General features: G+C 51.8%; 1 long non-coding RNA gene across 2 annotated transcripts; it reads left to right on the top strand.

The window, feature by feature from the left end:
- The first annotated feature begins 11436 nt into the window (after nt 1–11436).
- On the top strand, nt 11437–17826 carry LOC123582422. Of its 2 annotated transcripts, XR_006704372.1 has the most exons (4): nt 11437–11736; nt 14553–14612; nt 16028–17023; nt 17417–17826. It is a non-coding gene; the product is annotated as an uncharacterized LOC123582422 (long non-coding RNA). The 2 variants fall into 2 exon arrangements; XR_006704371.1 differs by having other exon boundaries at nt 11453–11736; nt 16028–17826.
- The last annotated feature ends 1204 nt before the right edge of the window (nt 17827–19030 follow it).

The following is a 19030-nucleotide window of genomic DNA, read 5'->3' as shown; positions in this document are numbered from 1 at the left end:
AGACACAGAATCGGAAACAGGCTCCAGGCTCTGAGCCATCAGCCCAGAGCCCGACGCGGGGCTCGAACTCACGGACCGCGAGATCGTGACCTGGCTGAAGTCGGACGCTTAACCGACTGCGCCACCCAGGCGCCCCAACTAATGTTTATTTTTGAGAGAGAGAGAGAGAGAGACAGAGAGCGAGTGGTGGTGGGGGGGAGGGGTGGCAGAGACACATGCACACAGAATCTGAAGCAGGCTCCAGGCTCCCAGCTGTCAGCACAGAGCCTGACGGGGGGTTCAAACCCATGAATCATGAGATCATGACCTGTGCTGAAGTTGGACGCTTAACCAACTGAGCCACCCAGGCGCCCCTATTTTTATTTTGAGGACCCTCCATACTCTTTTCCAGAATGGCTGCACCAGTTTGCATTCCCACCAACAGTGCAGGAGGGCTCCCCTTTCTCCTTCCTCACCAACATCTGTTGTTTCTTCAGGGTGTGCTTTGATAAGCTGATTTTATTTCTGTTCTTCCTGGTACTGGGAGGGGGGGAAGGGGAAGTCAAAAAAATCCCCTGAGAAATCCTGCCTCCTTTATAACCAAGCTTCTTTAAAGAACTGCCTATCCTGGATTCTCTCCATTTGTTCCCTCATTCATCCCTTAAACCTCAGTGATTTGACCTCCTCTCACCTGTGTCCTGAAATCGCCCACTCCAGGTCACCAATCCCACTTTGCACCTAACTGTCCTTAAGATGCTTTCCAAGTCCTGCCCTACCTGCCTTGCTTGTAGTTCTTTCTATGGACTTAAATAATTAATCTGTATCTATTTTTCTCAAAGCATGCACTGTCTACAACACTATCAGCCATCATTCACAAACTCCCTAGAAAAAACAAAGATTCTTAACTAAATTTAACCACAAATTCTGACCCTGCTAAATGAACTTGGTATCAGTATTCATCCATTCCTTAAATAATTGTTGAGGACCTAGTGGGCGCCCGTCACTGTGCTGGGTCCTGATGATGTAGCGCTGGCCCACCCTGTGCCAGCAAAGTAGCATTCTAGAAGCTTTCTAGAAGGAGTGAGTGACGTCTGGGTGCTCTTAGGAGAATTGCTCTGTGGTTGGGATCTCAGCTGCTCCTACTGGAACTACATCATTCATCTGAGCTGGTCTAGGCTCCCTGGAGTGTTTAGTCCTCACAAAGTTAAGACAATCAAAAAGTACTTTTCCATTATACACACACACACACACACACACACACACACACACACACAGACACGAGTCAGCAACAGTTCAATAGTTGGGCTAAAGCGACCAACAAGGCATCAGTTTTCTAAAGTACTCAAGGGACCCCAAAACAGATATAGATATAGATATAGATATAGATATAGATATAGATATAGATATAGATATACATATACATATACACATACATATACATATAGATACACACACACACACAAAGAGAAGTTTGGCCTGAACTACTTAAAGACTCAGAAAATACAGCATAGTTGCACCTCCAACTTGAGAAGTTTCCAATCCGTCAGCAAGAGAAGGCTCAACGTGTTGCCACTGTGGATGTGAATGCAGGGACAGTGGATGACTAATCAGGCAGTAACAGGATGAGAGAGGGGTTTTCCTGTTGTCTTGGAATCACAGTGAAGTCAGCAGCTGAATCTCGAGAGGATCCAAGGTCTTCCAGGGAGAGTGGCCACTATCAGCAAGGCTTGCTGGGAGGTGCAAGGACCAATCCCACTTTTAGAGACTCACTTGCTCTCCCACCCCCAACAGAAAGGGGCAGGAGAAGGTTTCTGGCCTCAAGGAGGTTGTAATGTATGGGCTATTCCTCCCCTTCTCCATGTGGAAGGGGGGAGAATGGAGGTACTCCCCTGAAGCCAAGTGATGGAGACTCTAAGAGAATGACCACTGAAGACCGCAGGGTCTAGGCAAAGGGGGCTGGAGTGAGGGATGGTGGTGGAGCGGGGCTTCAGTTCCTGCTGGCTGCAGGTGGTCTGTGGAGGAGAAGCGCAGGGGCGTGGGGGGTGGGGGCGGAAGTCCCATGGGGAGAGAATCCTGGGAACGTAGGCGCTTCAAGAATTGTCTTTTTGTCTTTTCAGGTCCTATCTACCCACTTTTCCAAGTCCTCAAGACCTCCAGACCCGTTTCCCAGGCTACCAACCCTCCCCAGCTGACTAGAGGCCACACTACATGACCCCTGGGGCATTTCCACTAGACCACAATGCGAGCTGTGCAAATGGCGGCCCTGCCCATTGTGCCCGCTACGATGTACTCGGCTGCAAGTAACAATAAACCACAAATGGCTTCATCCAAAATGGCGTTTGCTGTTCACTTAACAAGAAGTCTGGAGCTAAGCATACCAGCCATACTCTGTCATTCTCAACATGTTGGCTTTTTAGCCATTGCCTGTCTCCTTGGGGTTGCAAACGGGACTGTGGTAGCTCCAGGTATTATATTTTGACATCAGTGGCTCAAGGTGGAAGGAGAGGGGCAGGGAGAGAAAGCTATGTCTTTTGACAGAAAAGGGCTGTGGTCCGGAGTTCCTTTCTGTCTCATTGGCCAAAACAGAAGAGAGAATAGGATTGCTCTAAATGGTTCAGGCCAACCATGGTGCTTGCCCTGAGGTCAAGGACCCACGAGCATCCTTTTATCAGTAGTCAATAGGTTGAGTAAATTGGCTGAACAGGCAATGACCAGACCCCTGTTTCTGCCTTCAGTTGTTTTCTTCATGAAGCCGGAACACAGGCTCATTTCAGGCATTGCCTCCTTCACTCATGAATTCGACGACTGTTCATGGGATAACGTCCACATGGCGGGCTCTGTGCCAGCCAGGTCCTGGAATCATGGGTCAGTCTCTTTAACGACACACTCAGGAGCTCCCTCGGTCTCTCGGCCCTATCTTCTTCTTCTTCACCACCTCCTGACCCATGCCAATTCCGGTCGAGCCTCCTTGGTTCTCACTCCCGGCTGGAGCCTTGCTGACCAGCCCATTGAAATACTAGATGTTCAGCCTCATAACTGGATTCCTGACACATCCCAGCAGCTCTTACACCCACCCCCAAGGCGGCCATTCCAAACGTCCCCCATTGCCCACCAAACCCCACCCTACTCTTCTCATCAGATATTTTCTAGTTCCTTCCTGGGCAAGCTGAGGTCACGAATGTGTTCTTTCATCTTTACTCCCCTCGAGAGGCACACTTAGTTACCGTAAGTTCACTCAGTCTCACCTGGAGCTACCCTTTCTTTTCTGGCCCTTCCTTTAAACCCCAGCTCAAAGGTCACCTCCTTTTTTATGTTTGTTTATTTATTTATTTTGAGAAGAGAGAGAGGAGGAGAGGGGCAGAGAGAGAGAGAGAGAGAGAGAGGGAGAGAGAGGGAGAGAGAGAATCCCGGGCAGGCTCTTCACCGTCAGCAGAACCTGATGCGGGGCTCGATCTCACGAATCATGAGCTCATGACCTGAGCTGAAATGAACAGTGAGATGCTCAACCAACTGAGCCGCCCAGGCGCCCTGGTTACTTCCTTTTCAAAACCTTAATAGGAATAATCCCATCACTAGCATTTACTGCATATGTGACCCTGGGCTGAGCATTTGGCATGATTTACCTCAATTTTATCCTCGCACGAAACTGCGGGGGGGGGGGCATCATGTCCATTAGGGAGACAAGAAACGGAAGCTTAGATTAAGTTATTCCAGGGTGGGGCTGGGATTCAAGCCCGGATCTGCCTGGAACTCGAAAAGTCCTGCTCCTCAGCACTGAGCGGAATCTCCTCGGGCTCACCCAGTCCCTGTCACTTGTGTCCGCCCTGCACATGCACACACATCCTCTCCGCAAACAATCACCCCACTGATGACACCTGTCTCTCTTCTTGTCTGTTTCCCACCCTGGACTGGGAGTGGCCCCGGGGGCGCAGAGATCCTGTCTGATTCACGGTGTCCTCCCCGACACCTGCCATTCCTGTTACGCGGCAGCCACCGGTGGAGCCTCAGTCATGACCGAGGGGCTGAGTGACGCCAGCAGAGACCTGGGCTGAATCAGGACTGGTTCCCAGCAAAAGGGGTGCTCTGCCACGAGGCCCACCTCCCTGCATCATTCACTCAGCAAATATGTGCTGGGTGTCTTCTGCATGCCAGGCACTATTTTAGGTGCTGGAGACAGAAAAGCAGATAAAGATCCCCGCCCCTCAGCAAGCTGACAGCCCAGGGGGGTGTGGGCTCAGGCTTTCTCCAGGCACCGTGCTCAGCTTTCTACTGCCCTGTTTCCCCATTTCCCCTCAACGCTGGGACACTCACAGCGTTTACTGTCAATCTGTCGTGTATCTCCTAAGACTTCTATCTTCTAAGTTCATCACTCAGGCTAAGCGGCTGAAGGACCTTCAATAAAAGCAGGTACCGAAGGGACAAAAGCCGGAGGCTTAAAAGAACCGCCCTGCCCCGGCCGAACTGCCACCCTCCACAGGACTCCTTCTCTAGCCGCTGTCTGTGATCGTGAGTCGTCCACTGAGCTCCCCGGGAGGGCATGGGGTGCAGCTACTGCCTTTCCCTATGACATCAGGTCCCCTTCCACCGTCCCTCTTGAGGATCAGATCACCTCCGTTCTGGAGCGCACCCATTCCCCCCCCCCCCCCCCCCGCGCTGGGGGTGAGAATTTGCCCTTCAGGACTGGGTGAGACGAGGGGCTGCTTGCAAACCCCCCAGACCTGGACCAGAGACGGCCCCGATGGTCATTCCACCAAGACATCCGTCCGTCTGCAGCCCGACCGTCAGGTACGTTCTCGCCACGCGTCTTCAGGAGAGACCGCAGACAAGGAATGCAAGTCCCCACGGGGTAGCTGACCCCCCAAGCTCTTCGCTCTGGGTCACACCATCTGGTGCACCTCCCTGGGGGTGCGGAGAGGGAGGTGCATACGGCAGAGGGCTCCGTCCGTGAGCGCTGAGGCCACCCACCTCTCCATGCCGCTCGTGGCTTGACAGCCAGAGGCAGGGGGCACTGAGCTCAGAGTCTCTGCCTCTCCCAGGAGCCCGTGTTCCCGCCGAGGAGGACGACTCCAGGGCCGGGAGCCGTGGGCTCCACCAGTGATGGCGTGTCTCAGGCCGAGCCACCTCCGCCCGGAGCGTGCAACCCCGCCCTTGGCCCTGGCCCAGGAGTCCCTGCCACGGTCTGCCCGCTTCTCGCCCCGCTTTTCGCGGAAGGGACGTTCCCACGCTGGGCATGTCCTGATTGCTGATTCCAGAGTTACGGGTCCAGGGCAGGGCTGGGGGTGAGCTGAGCCACAGACATGTGCCCAGGGCCGCCCAGGTGTGACCGGACAGGCATCGGTGCTCTTCCTGTTCTATTTTTTTTTATTTTAATTTTTGTAATGTTTATTTTATTTTTGAGGGAGAGAGAAAGAGACAGCACGAGCAGGGGAGGGGCAGAGAGCGAGGGAGACACAGAACCGGAAGCAGGCTCCAGGCTCCGAGCCGCCAGCACAGAGCCCGATGCGGGGCTCGAACCCGCGAACCGCGAGATCATGACCTGAGCCAAAGTTGGACACTTAACTGGCTGAGCCACCCAGGTGCCCCAAGTTCCCCCCTGTTCTAAATAGGGCAGTCCTGAGCCTAATTCTCCTGCCAGGCCACCCTTCTCACCTCCCACCTCCACCCCCTGCCTCCAACACCCCTGTAGCCCCGTCCAGGGGTCCGGAGTGAGCAGGCCCACCGAACCCAGGCTCCAGTGGAAGGAGCTGGTTTTGCAGCCACGTGGCGGGGGGTGGTGGTGGGGGGGTGTCTGGGTTTCCTAAGGCACCGCAAGAGGGCCCAACCTCACAGGAGGGGACGCAGGAAGGGTTTGGATGGGCAGCAGCCTGCATGCCAGATCCAGGCTCCGGAGTCCGCAAGGACATTAAGCCTCCAGGATGCATCCTCCTGGGAACAACCTGCAGGCGGTGGCCTCGGCACGTCCCAGGACAGGCCACTGTGCCTCTCCCAGACTAAGCCCCAGGCAGACGCTCCCCAGCCCCGTCAGCATGAGGTCACCCTGCCGGTAGGAATTTCCTGTCCCCCAAACACTGAGTGGAGACGGTCCCGCCCTCCACCCCATCCGTGGGCTCCCGGACTCACCAAACACCTCGGGCATTCATTGCCAGGCAGCGCTGGATCCTGGCCTCCGGGCCTCATCGAGGCTGGAGACAGGACAGGGTCCACCGTCCACGGCAGAAAGCAGAGCCAAGGGGGCGGGCCTGTTCCGTGGCCGGTGTTCTGTGCACCAGACAAGCCCGCTTTCCTGAGCAGCAGACCCACCGAGCCCCATCGTGATTGCACCCTCCCGGTACTTAGCACAGTGGGTGGTGTGGGATCCCGGGTCTCTGGGGAAACTGACACCTAAGCGACAAGGTACACGATCAGGTGAATCCTAGTCAGATGACGGTGACAGAAACCTTTCCCGGCTGGGACGCGAGCCCAGGCATGCACTTTGCCACACGCTCCGCGAACCCCGCGAACCCGCGAGCCCACCCCAGTGTCCGCTGCGAGGAGGGGGGAGATGGTCTCAGAAGAAGCAGGCCGTGGTGGCTGGGCTGGGCCAGGACTCGGCGTGAGGTTCCCCGAAAGCAGGACCGAAGGCAGAAGTGGAGGGGCTGTTTGCATGCGTGGGTGGAGACGCCGGGGGACAAGGGGGCCCAGCTTTCAAAACGTGACCAGAACAGGAGAGAGAGGCTGCTGTTCACTCTGGAAGGGGCTCGGCGTGTGAGGACACCGGGCGCCCAGGCCTCACGAGGGCCTGCTGTTTGCACTCCCGGGACGCCGAGTCCTTGGATGGGCGGGCGTCCTGTCCAGACAGGTCCCTCCGGTCACAGAATCAGTCACAGGCGCCCTCAAGTGGATTCACAGCGGCAAGAGGAGGGCGGACAGGACGGTGAGCATCTGTCACACCCTCCCCCCCTTCCGGAAATAACCTAGCGGGGCTTCCAGGCAGCCAAGAGTGGCCCGAGATGGGTCACGAGACACTGACACAGAATGACCTCTGATGGTGTGTCCACATTTGTGTCCACGGGCCGGAGACATCAGAGAGAATCGGAATATTTAAGCAGATGGGTTTTAGTCCTTACAGTTCTCATCTGTCCCCCAATAGAATACCACTCGCTACGTGTCTTCGGATTACAACTCCGTATTTGCTCGTGAAGGAAATGTGGACGATACAGAGGAACCAGGAGAGGACGACAAAGGTTACTTGGAAGCGTTTCTCCACTCTTCACTTTCCGTGTTACGTAAACACACCGCGTTGTGATTCACTCTATCCCCTTAAAAGTACACCATGAGTCGCTTCTCGTGTCAACAAACGCTCTTTGACATTCTTTCCTTTTTTTTTTTAATTTTTTTTTTAATGTTTATTTTTGAGACAGAGAGAGACAGAGCATGAACCGGGGAGGAGCAGAGAGAGAGGGAGACACAGAATCGGAAGCAGGCTCCAGGCTCTGGGCCATCAGCACAGAGCCCGACGCGGGGCTCCAACTCACGAGCGGTGAGATCATGACCTGAGCTGAAGTCGGACGCTCAACTGACTGAGCCACCCAGGCGCCCCTCTTTGACATTATTTTCTAATGTCACTTTAGCATGCCTTTCCTATAAGCCTGACAGAAACTGTGTAACCAATTCTTCTATTGGCCACTAAGGCGGCCTACAACCATGAGCCGTACAATTAAAAGCTGTGTTGACCAGCCAGAGAAATCTACACACACACACACACACACACACACACACACACACACACACACACACACACACATCCTCATTCTGAGGATGAATTCCTAGGAAGATACTTGCTGGGCAGGTGGTATGCACATTTTTAAGGCTTTGATACACATTGGCGAGTTGTCTTCCAGAAAGGTTGTTTCAATTTCCATTCCCACCTACAAAGCTGGAGAATGTCTATAGCTCCCCAGCCTCCCCCACAATCCCCTCCGGACCTCCCCCCTGCACCCCGCAAATGGGTATTATCCATCTTTTATAATATTTGTCAACTTGCAAGTAGAAAGTGGTCATTTTTAGCTGTTTACCCATTTCTTTGATTTTTAGTAAGGGCAATCAGAGCATCTTTTGACTATTTTCATTTCTTCCTATGAAATTTGCCTGTTTACATAAATTATTTTATTACTGGATGCTTATTACGTCCCAGACATTGGGCATTCTCTACTTGGTGTGTTCACCTTTTCCTTACCAACCTTTAGGAGCTCTCTTTTTTTTTTTTTAATTTTTGTTTTTCAACGTTTATTTATTTCTGGGACAGAGAGAGACAGAGCCTGAACAGGGGAGGGGCAGAGAGAGAGGGAGACACAGAATCAGAAACAGGCTCCAGGCTCTGAGCCATCAGCCCAGAGCCCGACGCGGGGCTCGAACTCACGGACCGCGAGATCGTGACCTGGCTGAAGTCGGACGCCCAACCGACTGCGCCACCCAGGCGCCCCTAGGAGCTCTTTATAGGATATTAATATTAGGCTTTTGCTTGTCATGCTATAAAGACTTCATTCCTCTTTGTCTTTTTAAAAAATCTTTATTTGTTTTTGAAAGAGAGAAAGAGAGAGACAGAGTGGGAGCAGGGGAGGGGCAGAGAGAGAGGGAGACACAGAATCCGAAGCAGGCTCCAGGCTCCCAGCTGTCAGCCCAGAGCCCGACATGGGGCTCGAACCCACAGACCGTGAGATCATGACCTGAGCCGAAGTTGGACGCTTAACCGACTAAGCCAGCCAGGTGCCCCAATCCTGTTTGTCTTTTAATTTGGATTTTTTGGTCTTATGTAAATCTTAAATGTTAATGTAGTCAAAACTGTCAACTTTGGTGTTACACCAAGAAGAGTTTTCTCCTTATCAACAATATAAAAAACACAATTTTCTATATTCCCTCATTTATAATTTTCTTATTTACTTTTATATTTTTAATTCCTCTTGCATTTATTTTGATGTCCGAATTAAACTGAGGAGCTAATTAACTTTACTTTTTCAAAAGTTTGGCCAATTTTCCCGACTTTATTGATGGAGCACTCTTTTCTTTTCTTTTCTTTTCTTTTCTTTTCTTTTCTTTTCTTTCCAAAGATTTAAGACAGGATTAATATTTTCTTGGTTTTTCATGTTTGTTATATTTGCATTTCTTCCTCAGTAAATGCCTACGCATAGGTCCTTGTCTGTTTTTCTCTGTGCCTTCCTCTCTTGTGGACTCAAATCCAGGACACTCATTTTGAAGACACAGCTCCTTTTTTCCTCACTGATACTGCAAATCCTTTCCCCAGTGTGAACTCAGAGAATTAATTTTCATAAAGCTTTCTGGCTTAGAGAGAGGCTTTACATTTCCTCTGCCCATATTAATCTTCTCATTGATGGCTTCTGACTTGGTTGTTGGGCTTGGGAAAGCCTTCCCCTTGCCAAGATCACATACATTGTCACCTCAAGTTTCTTTGGTTTTCCTCCTCCTTCTTACCTCACTGTCTTCTGCATTCCCCTCTGATTTATTTACAATTTACTTGGATATATTATTATTATTTTTTAATTTTTTTAACGTTTTATTTATTTTTGAGACAGGGAGAGACAGAGCATGAACGGGGAAGGGTCAGAGAGAGGGAGACACAGAATCTGAAGCAGGCTCCAGGCTCTGAGCTGTCAGCACAGAGCCCGACGCGGGGCTCGAACTCACGGACCGCAAGATCATGACCTGAGCCGAAGTCGGCTGCTCAACCGACTGAGCCACCCAGGCGCCCCTATTTGGATATATTAGGCAAAAATCTAACTTTACCTTTTCCCCAAAGAGTTACCCAATGGCCCCCAGTAGTGTTTATAGAGTAATCTTTTCCTTTCTTATTGGAACTGTCACTTTTATCACACACTAAATTCCTACAGGTACCAGGTTCTGTTCCTTGGCGATATTCTGCCTCTGCCCTGCTTTTAACTCTGAGATTTCCACCCTACAAAACCACAGTCCTGGGCCGGTCCAACCTCTGTCTTCCCACACCTCCTCTGGCTGCCGAGAGCTGATGGGAAGTTGCTCGATTCCTCTGGTTGGTGCCGTCCCGCGTCCACCGTGTCCAGCCTCAGCTGGGCCCCAGCTCTGCCTTGCAGTCAGGCCGCCTCCCACTCCCAATCCCGTAACAGCCATTTCAAACCCCCATCTCCTTCCTCCTCCACCCCATCGCCAAGATAACCTTCCCTTCTAGCTCAAGAAACAATATAAGCCCTATTGGATCTTTCTCAACTTCTGTACCCACCAACCTTCCCTCCTTGAGGAAAAACAATCGCCAACGTTTGCCGAGTCCTCACCGTGTTCCAGGCACTGTTTTAGCCACTATACGTGCGGTCCGTCCTCACAACAACTCTGTGGAGCTGGTCCTCTTATCCCCAGATAACAGCAAAAGAAACCGGAAGCCAGGTTACGTAGTTTGTCCAAAGTCACACTGCTAATAATGGCGGAAAAGTGTGACTGGACTCCCGGGCAGTGCCTTGAGAGTTCAAGTTCCTGACCACTCACTCTTGTGTGGTCACACTCAAGACTTGCTTCCTGACCACTCAGTCTTGCTGTGCGTTAGCACGTGGGGAGCGCGGATTACCGCGACTTTAATCTTTGTTCTCTGGTGTGGTAGGAAAATCATTCCCTTTTTCATTTATTCCCCAAATACTGGAGCCCCTCCTATGTGCCAGCCACGGTGCTGGGGATCCAGCAGGAGGCGAAAACAGACACAATCTCCATCCTCCCGAAGCTGATGGTCTGTTGGGGTCAACAGACATTGACCAAAGGATCGCATCGCCACCAAGCACAAAACCACATCCCAAGCAGATGTCCCAAAGGACGGGAACGTGGCTCTGTGGGAGTGGCCAGTCAAGGCTTGAGCAGCAGGGGTGGGGGCGCAGGGGGAGAGCCTTCCTGAGAAAACGGCCAATGAGCTAAGGACCTAAGACCGAAGGTGAGGAGGAATCAACAGGCAGGATCCAGGCGAGGGCAGGGTATGTCCCAGTGTTCCCTCCACGTTTAGCGACATGCCGGGAGAGGCCTCCAGGCAGACGCGGACACGGGACTGTCCGGGACCCCCCACCAGGCTCAGCCCACGGCTGCCCCAAGCCGTGGTCAGGAGTCATGAGTCGGATTTGCAAGGTGTGGGACGAGGAGGTGATCTCCCTGTCCAGTAGTGTCATTAGTGACTGCAGCTGTCGGCCCCGCGACTTGTACCTGTATATGATGCCACATGACCTCAAAATATGATTAATTTTGAGAGAGAGAGAGAGAGAGAGAGAGAGAGCGCACACACAAGTGGGGGAGGGACAGAGACAGAGGGAGACGCAGAACCGGAAGCAGGCTCCAGGCTCCGAGCTGTCAGCACAGAGCCCAACGTGGGGCTCGAACTCATGGACTGCAAGATCATGACCTGAGCTGAAGTTGGATGCTTAACCGACTGAGCCCCCAGGTGCCCCAAAATGCTAAGAACTCTTATCAGAGAGTCATGATGATTCTCTGTGGGGGGAGGAGGGATGTCAGGGTCTAAAGCAAACCTGGCTTTCATCCACGTTTGGGGAAGACCATCCATTCCCTTGTTGTCATGTTTTCTAGTGCAGGAACTTCTTGCCTCTAATCCTGATCCTTACTCTCTTCGTAGGGATGGACCGAGTTACTGGATCAAAAAGAGGCTGACATACGCTGGTTCACATTTGGAGGAACCAATCTTTCAAAAGCCCGTTACTCTCCTTCCCTCCACCTGGGCCAGGTGCCAGGCTGCCATCCTGGGTGAGTATATGTCGATTACTGACCTGAACTTTCCCCACGTGGGCTGTCCCGACGCCTGTCCAGGGGCAACATGGAGGGGCACGTACGTAGCCAGGGCTGGTGAGCCCTTGTGGCCAGGCGTCTCAAGATGCATTTTCCAATCAGCTCGTTAATTACAAAGCTGATGGGTTAAGTCTCCACCCATCTGTTTCACATGTCTTCTATTTATCAATTGGTTCCATACTTGGGAGAGGGGAAAAAAAAAAGGAGTATTATTTATCCATCGCCCTCCCCACCCCAACCCACCTGTAGGACACATATTGAGAGTATTTTCCCCGTTTAAGGCTCTGAGGTCCTAAATCAACTTCTGTAACGAAATGCAGGTGAAGATCTCTTAGAACCCAAGGATCAATGCCCACTCCCTTCCTCCACCCTCTGCTTGGGAGGTGATGGGGGATCTGAGATGGGAAACCCCGAGACAGCAGTTCAAGCCTCCGACGTTATGTCTGAAGCTATTTTCCAGGGCACCCTCAGTTAACCACCACCAGCAACACACAGGCCGTCTCCCCATGATTCACGATGTTGGATCATCTGGGCCTCTTCAGCCCTCTATTAACACAACTACTTGGGAGATGTTTCCTGTGGCCAAGAGGCCAAACCAAAGGCGTCCCAGGGTCCCTCGAGGGAACTGGAGGCGGGGGGAGACCCTTGCCCTCGTCACGGGTCCTGCCTCGCATCTGTCAGTAGGCGACAGAGTTCTCACAGGTCATCTGGTCCCATGGCAGAGGGAGGGGCTGGCGCTAGGGACAGCGGCGGCCGGGGGAAGAGAACAAGGTGTGACCCCTGAACAGAACCTTACGTAAGGGAGTAGGCACTCAGAGGGTGCTGTGGAGAGACAAAGGGCAATTGTCCACCATCAGAGTCACCAGGTGGAGACAGGGTCGTCGGCTAGGGGGTGGGAATGGTACTGAAACCTCGAAAGGGGCTGGTTGACATCATCGTCTCTGGGCCCCCCTTTGCCATTCTGCATTTTGCCAGTGGGAGAGGTGGGGGGTGGGGACTGACGAGAGGTGGAGGGCGGGCGCTGAAGACGACTGACCTGAGTCAGGGCTGCCTGTCTGGGAAAACCCATCGATGTGGAAATGGATGCTTGGTGATCTTTAAAGGCTTTGTGTTTGCACAGCTGGCAAGGGCGGGCCCATAGCAGCAACAGCGGCTGGCATTTTTGAGACCTTAAAAGTATGCTAAGCATCATGCTAAGCCATTACATTCCGGAACGCTTCCCCTGGGGAATAGCAGAGGGAGAAAAGGGGCGAGGCTAAGGTTTGGCTGAAAACGCACTTTTAGGAGGAAGGTCTGGCCTCTGCCTAGGGTGCCAGGGGCAGTCCGTCACTAACTCATGAGAAACATCCTAACAGCCACTGTCTGAGGCTGCATGGCAGCCTGGGGACTGTCTGGCAGGGAGTGTGACTGGAGGACACCAGGTGGTGAGCAGGCGGGTAGAGGCATCCACAGAGGCCTGCCAGCCCTCTGCTCCACCATCCCGGGGTCCCCAGCATCTCCTCTACCCTGTGCCCTCCCACACGGGACAGGGGGCTCGCTGCCACCTCTTGGCCTCAGCTTGGGGCAGCTCTCCCATCTCAGAGGAAGGGCAGCCCCACCCCCACCCGTGTTTGCAAACGCAGACTTGAGAAGTAGCAGGTTCCTGAACCTCTCTGGACACCTCCCCTACCATGAGGCCGGCTGATGACCCCAGGACTCCCCCAGCCCGTGACCTCCTCTTCGCAGGAGAAATGACAGCCCCTCTCTCCTGCCCCTGCTCTGGAGGAAACACGACCTGGTGTTTCTGGAATCCTAACAGGCACACGTAGGTCCAAGCTCAGGTTCAGGAATGGGCTCCTCCTCTCAGCCAGAGAAGAGAAAAGAACCAAGACCTAGAGGGGCAAATATCCCTGTGGACGCTCACGTTTTCCCTCGGCTTTATTTATTTTAAGAATAGTTATCTCGGACCCCCAGAGTTTACGGTGTTTCAGTCGGCTGCAGGGCTCTGACGCGGAGCCTGGTGTGCAAAGCACACACACGAGGGGGGAGGCTGCCTGCAGAGGGGGGAGGTCGTTTTAAGGGTTTTAGGGAAAAGGTAGAGCCTAAGCCTTCTGGAACCTTAATCACCATTTATGGCTGGGATGCTGATGTGCCCGAGAAGCATCAGGGCTGCTGCTGGCAAACAAAACCAAATTTATAAGCAAACAGGGCACCGCCACGGCCGTGTCAAATACTGGGCAAATTAACGTATTGCTAAGTCTTGAATACCGCAGGCCTTAGCCAAGCCTCTCCCTCTTTTTCTCCGTCCCCCAGACTCCATTCAGTCCCTTTACAGTATCTGAGGAGGAAGCACTCCTAAGCCCAGAGAGTCTGGGTTCTCTATTTCAGCTTCTTGAATTTAAAGTATGTAATTTGTTCGCTCAGCAGTAGTCTTTGACGGGGATGTTTATCTTGTCTGAGAAGTGTTTGGAAGTATGAAATATCCTAGTCATACTCAAAAGTCAACTTGGCCTGCTTCTCTTCCAGGAAAGGAACCCCCTCTGTATAAGTTCTGTTCCAGGTTGAAACACAGAAAACCCAACTGAAAGTAGGCCAAACAATAAAGGGTTTTATTGGCTTTTATAACTGGAAGCCCAGAAGTAGCTGGGTGGGCTTCAGGGTCGGTTTGATCCAGCAGCTTAGTGAGGAACTTAAGGATGGTAATTTTTGCTATCTTTATGCTCTTGACTTCACCCTCTCTGAAAGCTTCATTCTAAAGCTGGTCTCCCTCATGATGACAGTTCCTGACTTCACAGGGGCACACCATGCCCTCTAGAAGATCAGAGAGTGACCTTGCCTACAGTGCTCTTGGAAAGGTGAGCATTTTTATTTTTTGGAAGTGCTTCATCTCATGGTCCAGGGAACTAAATTGGGTCACAAGCTCATGGGAGAGTGCTATGGACTGAGTAGTTCAGGCAATCATAATGACAAAGGATGTGTGATTGTCCTGGTTGGCTTAGACCAAAAAGAACTCGCTCTTGGAGCACTCATATCACACGTGCTACACCGTGGGGTGTGGGTAAGGGGTGGACGTTGCGGACATTACCACACGGTCCACCCCATTCTCCCTGGCACTGCTGCCATCTTTGGCAAGGAGTTACTCAGCTTTCCGTCTCATGGGTGGAAAGCATATCACTGCTGGGACAGCTCATGCTGTGGTAGGTCAGCTGCGACATGGTCCCTTCTCGTGCGGAATGTGGCTGCCTCAACCTTCTCGCATCTCTACCTTCTGAACCATCAGAGAACAAAGCCAGCTCCCCATTTTCACTGGCCCTTCTTTCTTCTGAGCAGAGGAGCCGGTGAGATACTGATTTTTCAGGGACTAGGAGGAAAACGAGTTAACTGTCCTTCCTTCCACGCTTTTATCAGGGTTCTGCCTTAAGAAGGCAACTCTTGGGGCTGTGTCTTACACCAGCACCTGTGGCCAAGGAGGCATAGTAATGAGACCCTAAAAAAGGAGGGGGGAGATCTTGAAGATGCTTGCCTTGGGGTGATCTTGTGGGTTCCTTAAGCAGTGGCCCTGCTTCTGGCATGTCTTGTCCATGTCTATGGATGGGATGCAGTTCCTCTCCCAGAGCCAGTTTGGGGAGCACAGAATGTGGTTCATTCAGAGACTACAATTACTCCTGACGGTCACGTTTCACCTGGCCTTGTGGGTGCCACACAGACAGGTCTTTGTAATATTCTCGTCACTACAATTTCAGCAATAAAATAAGTTACTTCCTGCCCTCCCCTATCAACCCACTGGCCTAAAAGCACGTCTTGCCCCAGAGGCTAATACCGAAGACGGCAATGAAGCCACATGAAAATAATGACATGGGTAAACTTCTTTTCCAATCTTTGCTCCCCATTTCTTTTTCATGTCTTATTGCATAAAAGAACCTTTCTATATTAATAACAATGGTAACGACTAGACAGTAGGCTCCCTGAGAGCAGACATCACTTTTATACGGCTTTGTACGCCAGCACCCGTGTGCACACAGACAATGATGAGACCAACTATAAAAAACAGAACTGTGACTTCCATCCTGCAGCAACGCACCCAGGAAACCAATCATTCTATCTGCAGTAATTAGTCTGGGAAGCTGCTAGAAGCCAGACATGCAGGAGGCCAGACTGCTGTCTCTAGCAGCAATCCAGGAAGCTAAGCTCTTTCACAATCAGCCCCGAATGGCCAGACTTCACGAATAACTAAGAGCTTCCTTACATTTTGTCTTTGTTTCCAACTTAGGACCAACCAGAGCCAGCCAGATATGACCCCTAACCGATCACACCGGATGTCCTGCTTCTGGTTAGTTCACCTGCCGCCTCCCCACTCCCAGCAGCCTCCGGTCGGGCCACACCTGAAGCCTTGCCTTTCTCCATGGTAAATCTTGCTCCCTGCCCTGCCTGCCTTCGAGTCTCTGCCCCGATGCAAGTGACGGGGATGCACTCCCGTTCTACAGCGGGTTCAGAATAGATTTTGCTTGTGTTATTTGGATTTGGCTTATTTCTACAGAGTCGGTTCTCAATAATTGTTGAGTGGAGGAAGAAAAGGGTTAAAGATGTTGAGGAAATATATATGGCATACAATTATCCCCAGCTTTACTGAGCTACAACTGCCACCATGTTGCGTAAGTTTAAGGTGATTTGCGACACGCACAGCTACATAATTTTTATTCGCCAAGCACATGTAACAAAGCTGGGAAAAATCCACATTAAAAAAAAAAGAACAAAGGAAGGAAGTAGGGAATCTGTTCTGTTTCTTTGTGTAGAGGGACTACTAGATTTTTGCCATTGGACACAATTTTCTCCGTTAAAAACAATCAGGCTGAGAAAAGAAAAGAATTCAACATCTCACGTGACTGAACCATGAGGTTAAAATGTGGGTTCTGATCCAGTAGGTCTGGGGTGGGGCCTGAGGTCCTGCGTTGTGACAAGGTTCCACAGGGAGCCGGTGCTGCTGGCTTATCCCGCTCTCAACGCAGCCAGAGCTTCGAGGTCTGGGAGGTAACTCCAGGCAGACCGTGCCATTTCTGTCCCCAGCATCTCAAAACCAAGATGGGAGAGCCTACGTCTCAGATAGAGAAACTGTATGTGATGGTCCCCGGTGGAAATCAATTCCTCTACAGGTTACCAAGAACACAGAAAACAATGTATATTTTGATTCCAATAAAAAAAGGAAATGATGTTCCCCGGCAGCCTTCCTGTTCAGAAACAAAAACTCCTCCTCATGCTTTGATTAAAGGTAAGGTGCTTTCTTAATCTGGACTTATTGACTGCACAGCTGGGCAAATCCCGCTTCGGCAAATTATTGCCAAATGTTGCGGAATCTCCCTTGCCATGCTGGTTCGACGGTTTGGTTGGAATTCTGAGCTAGGGGGAGAAGGATATTTGGGAAATTGTTTTGCCTCGCTGAACGTGACAGACCCTGGGACTCGTGTGTGATGATTACCAAAACCAGTACTGACGAGCGCTTTCCCAAATTAGGACTCACTCCCCTGAGCCGACTCTTTACGACATGCGCTGAGCCCGACCCATCCCGATCGCCCCGTTTTGTCATCTGACTTGCAGACGGGTGCCTGATCTCCTTTGATATACCGTACATGACATCCTAACAAACCCTTCTCTCTAATCAAAGGGATCGGACATATGCCACCATCAGGAGCCGGGCGAGGGGAACACAGACCAGATGTGCTCCTACAGGTCTGATGGAATGAGTGGATTTGGAACATACACTTGGCATAGTCTTGAAATTAACCCTAGGATCTAATTTTAAAACAAAACCCCACATTTTTTCACAAGACAGAGACAACACAGCCAGCCAGCAGCTTTCAACAGCAGCAATACAGCAAAAGTCCTGGGATGACTTTTCAGGCATCCGCTTAGAAGTAAAGCATCATCTGTGAAAGTTCTTAGGCCAGACGGTCTCTAACGGGACCATTTTAAAATATCTGACGGGAAAACACTTCCACAAACACCAATAGGCATATGTATCTACGGGTTTTAAACCAGCCTTGCAAATAAAGGTAACTATAATATTCGCTCACACGTATTGATTTTTAAAAATCTTATTGCCGCATGGATGTCTACAATAGGATAAAAGTTAGTCTTTTCTAACAATTCTGTCAGACTGTTTTCTTTCAAAAGGGGAATGAGAGCTCAACAAGGAGGCTGTGCCAACGGATGTGGTCAAGGAGTGCCAGGATGAGAGGAGTCCCTGGGGGGGCTCAGTCGGTTGAGTGTCCGACTTCGGCTCAGATCACGATCTCACGGTTCGTGAGTTCGAGCCCCGTGTCAGGCTCTGTGCTGACAGCTCGGAGCCTGGAGCCTGCTGCGGATTCTGTGTCTCCTTCTCTTGCTGTGTCCCTCCCTGCTTGTACTCTCTCTCTATTTCTCTCTCAAAAATAAATACACACACACACACACACACACACACAAAAGAAGTGCTGGGATGAGAGGCAGGTGGTGAAGTGGTGAACCAGAGGCTGGTTGAATTATCTAGAAGGGCCCTTGAAGCCGGAGATGTCTGAGATTCTACATCTGACATACCCACTCATTTCCTCCACTCCAACTCAAGACTGTCGCACGTGGCCAGGGAAGGGCCGTGCTGGCCCCTCGGTGTCAGACCAACTGAACCGCTTTCCTAGACCTTCTCTCCCTCACCCATCACTGTCACTTCTGGGAGGCAGAGCAAGAAAACAGTCTATATTCTTTGCTTGCACAGATCTGAATCCTAGCTCCCCACTTATCATCCAGCGACCTCGAGAAGGTCGGCTACGGTTGCTCCAAGCTTCTTCAATCGTCTTGTTATTTCCGTACGTATTCAGTGCGTACTGAGTGTTTACTGCATGTCAGGGTTGACTGTGCCGGGTTTGGGGAGTGTGGCAGTGAGGAAGACACCGCCCCCCGCCCCCACGCGGAGGAGATGGAAATAAGGAAGGAAACGGCAATGCAAGGTGTCGGTGACAGCACGGTCGGGGTGACAGGACGCAGGACGACAGCCAGCCTCCTCTTCTCTAAAGAGGCAGCTTCTGGTGGCAACGAAGCGTCAGTGCCAGTCGGACAAAGGATGGGGCGCGGCAGGCGGAGGGCACGTGGGGAGTCCGGGGGACGGCACACTGTCCGTCGTGGGCACAGCCCGGCATCGGGGAGGGGATGCGGAAGGCAGGGAGACGGAGCAGAGAAATGCAGCTGGCAGAACAATCCGGAAGCAGAGCGTAAGCCTCGAGATGAGGACACGGGCTTGAGGCAT

Source organism: Leopardus geoffroyi, chromosome B3 (assembly GCF_018350155.1).
Source record: "Leopardus geoffroyi isolate Oge1 chromosome B3, O.geoffroyi_Oge1_pat1.0, whole genome shotgun sequence".
Taxonomy (NCBI): Eukaryota; Metazoa; Chordata; class Mammalia; order Carnivora; family Felidae; genus Leopardus; species Leopardus geoffroyi.
Note: the sequence above shows the minus strand (reverse complement) of the source record. Positions and strands in the feature narration are given on the sequence as shown.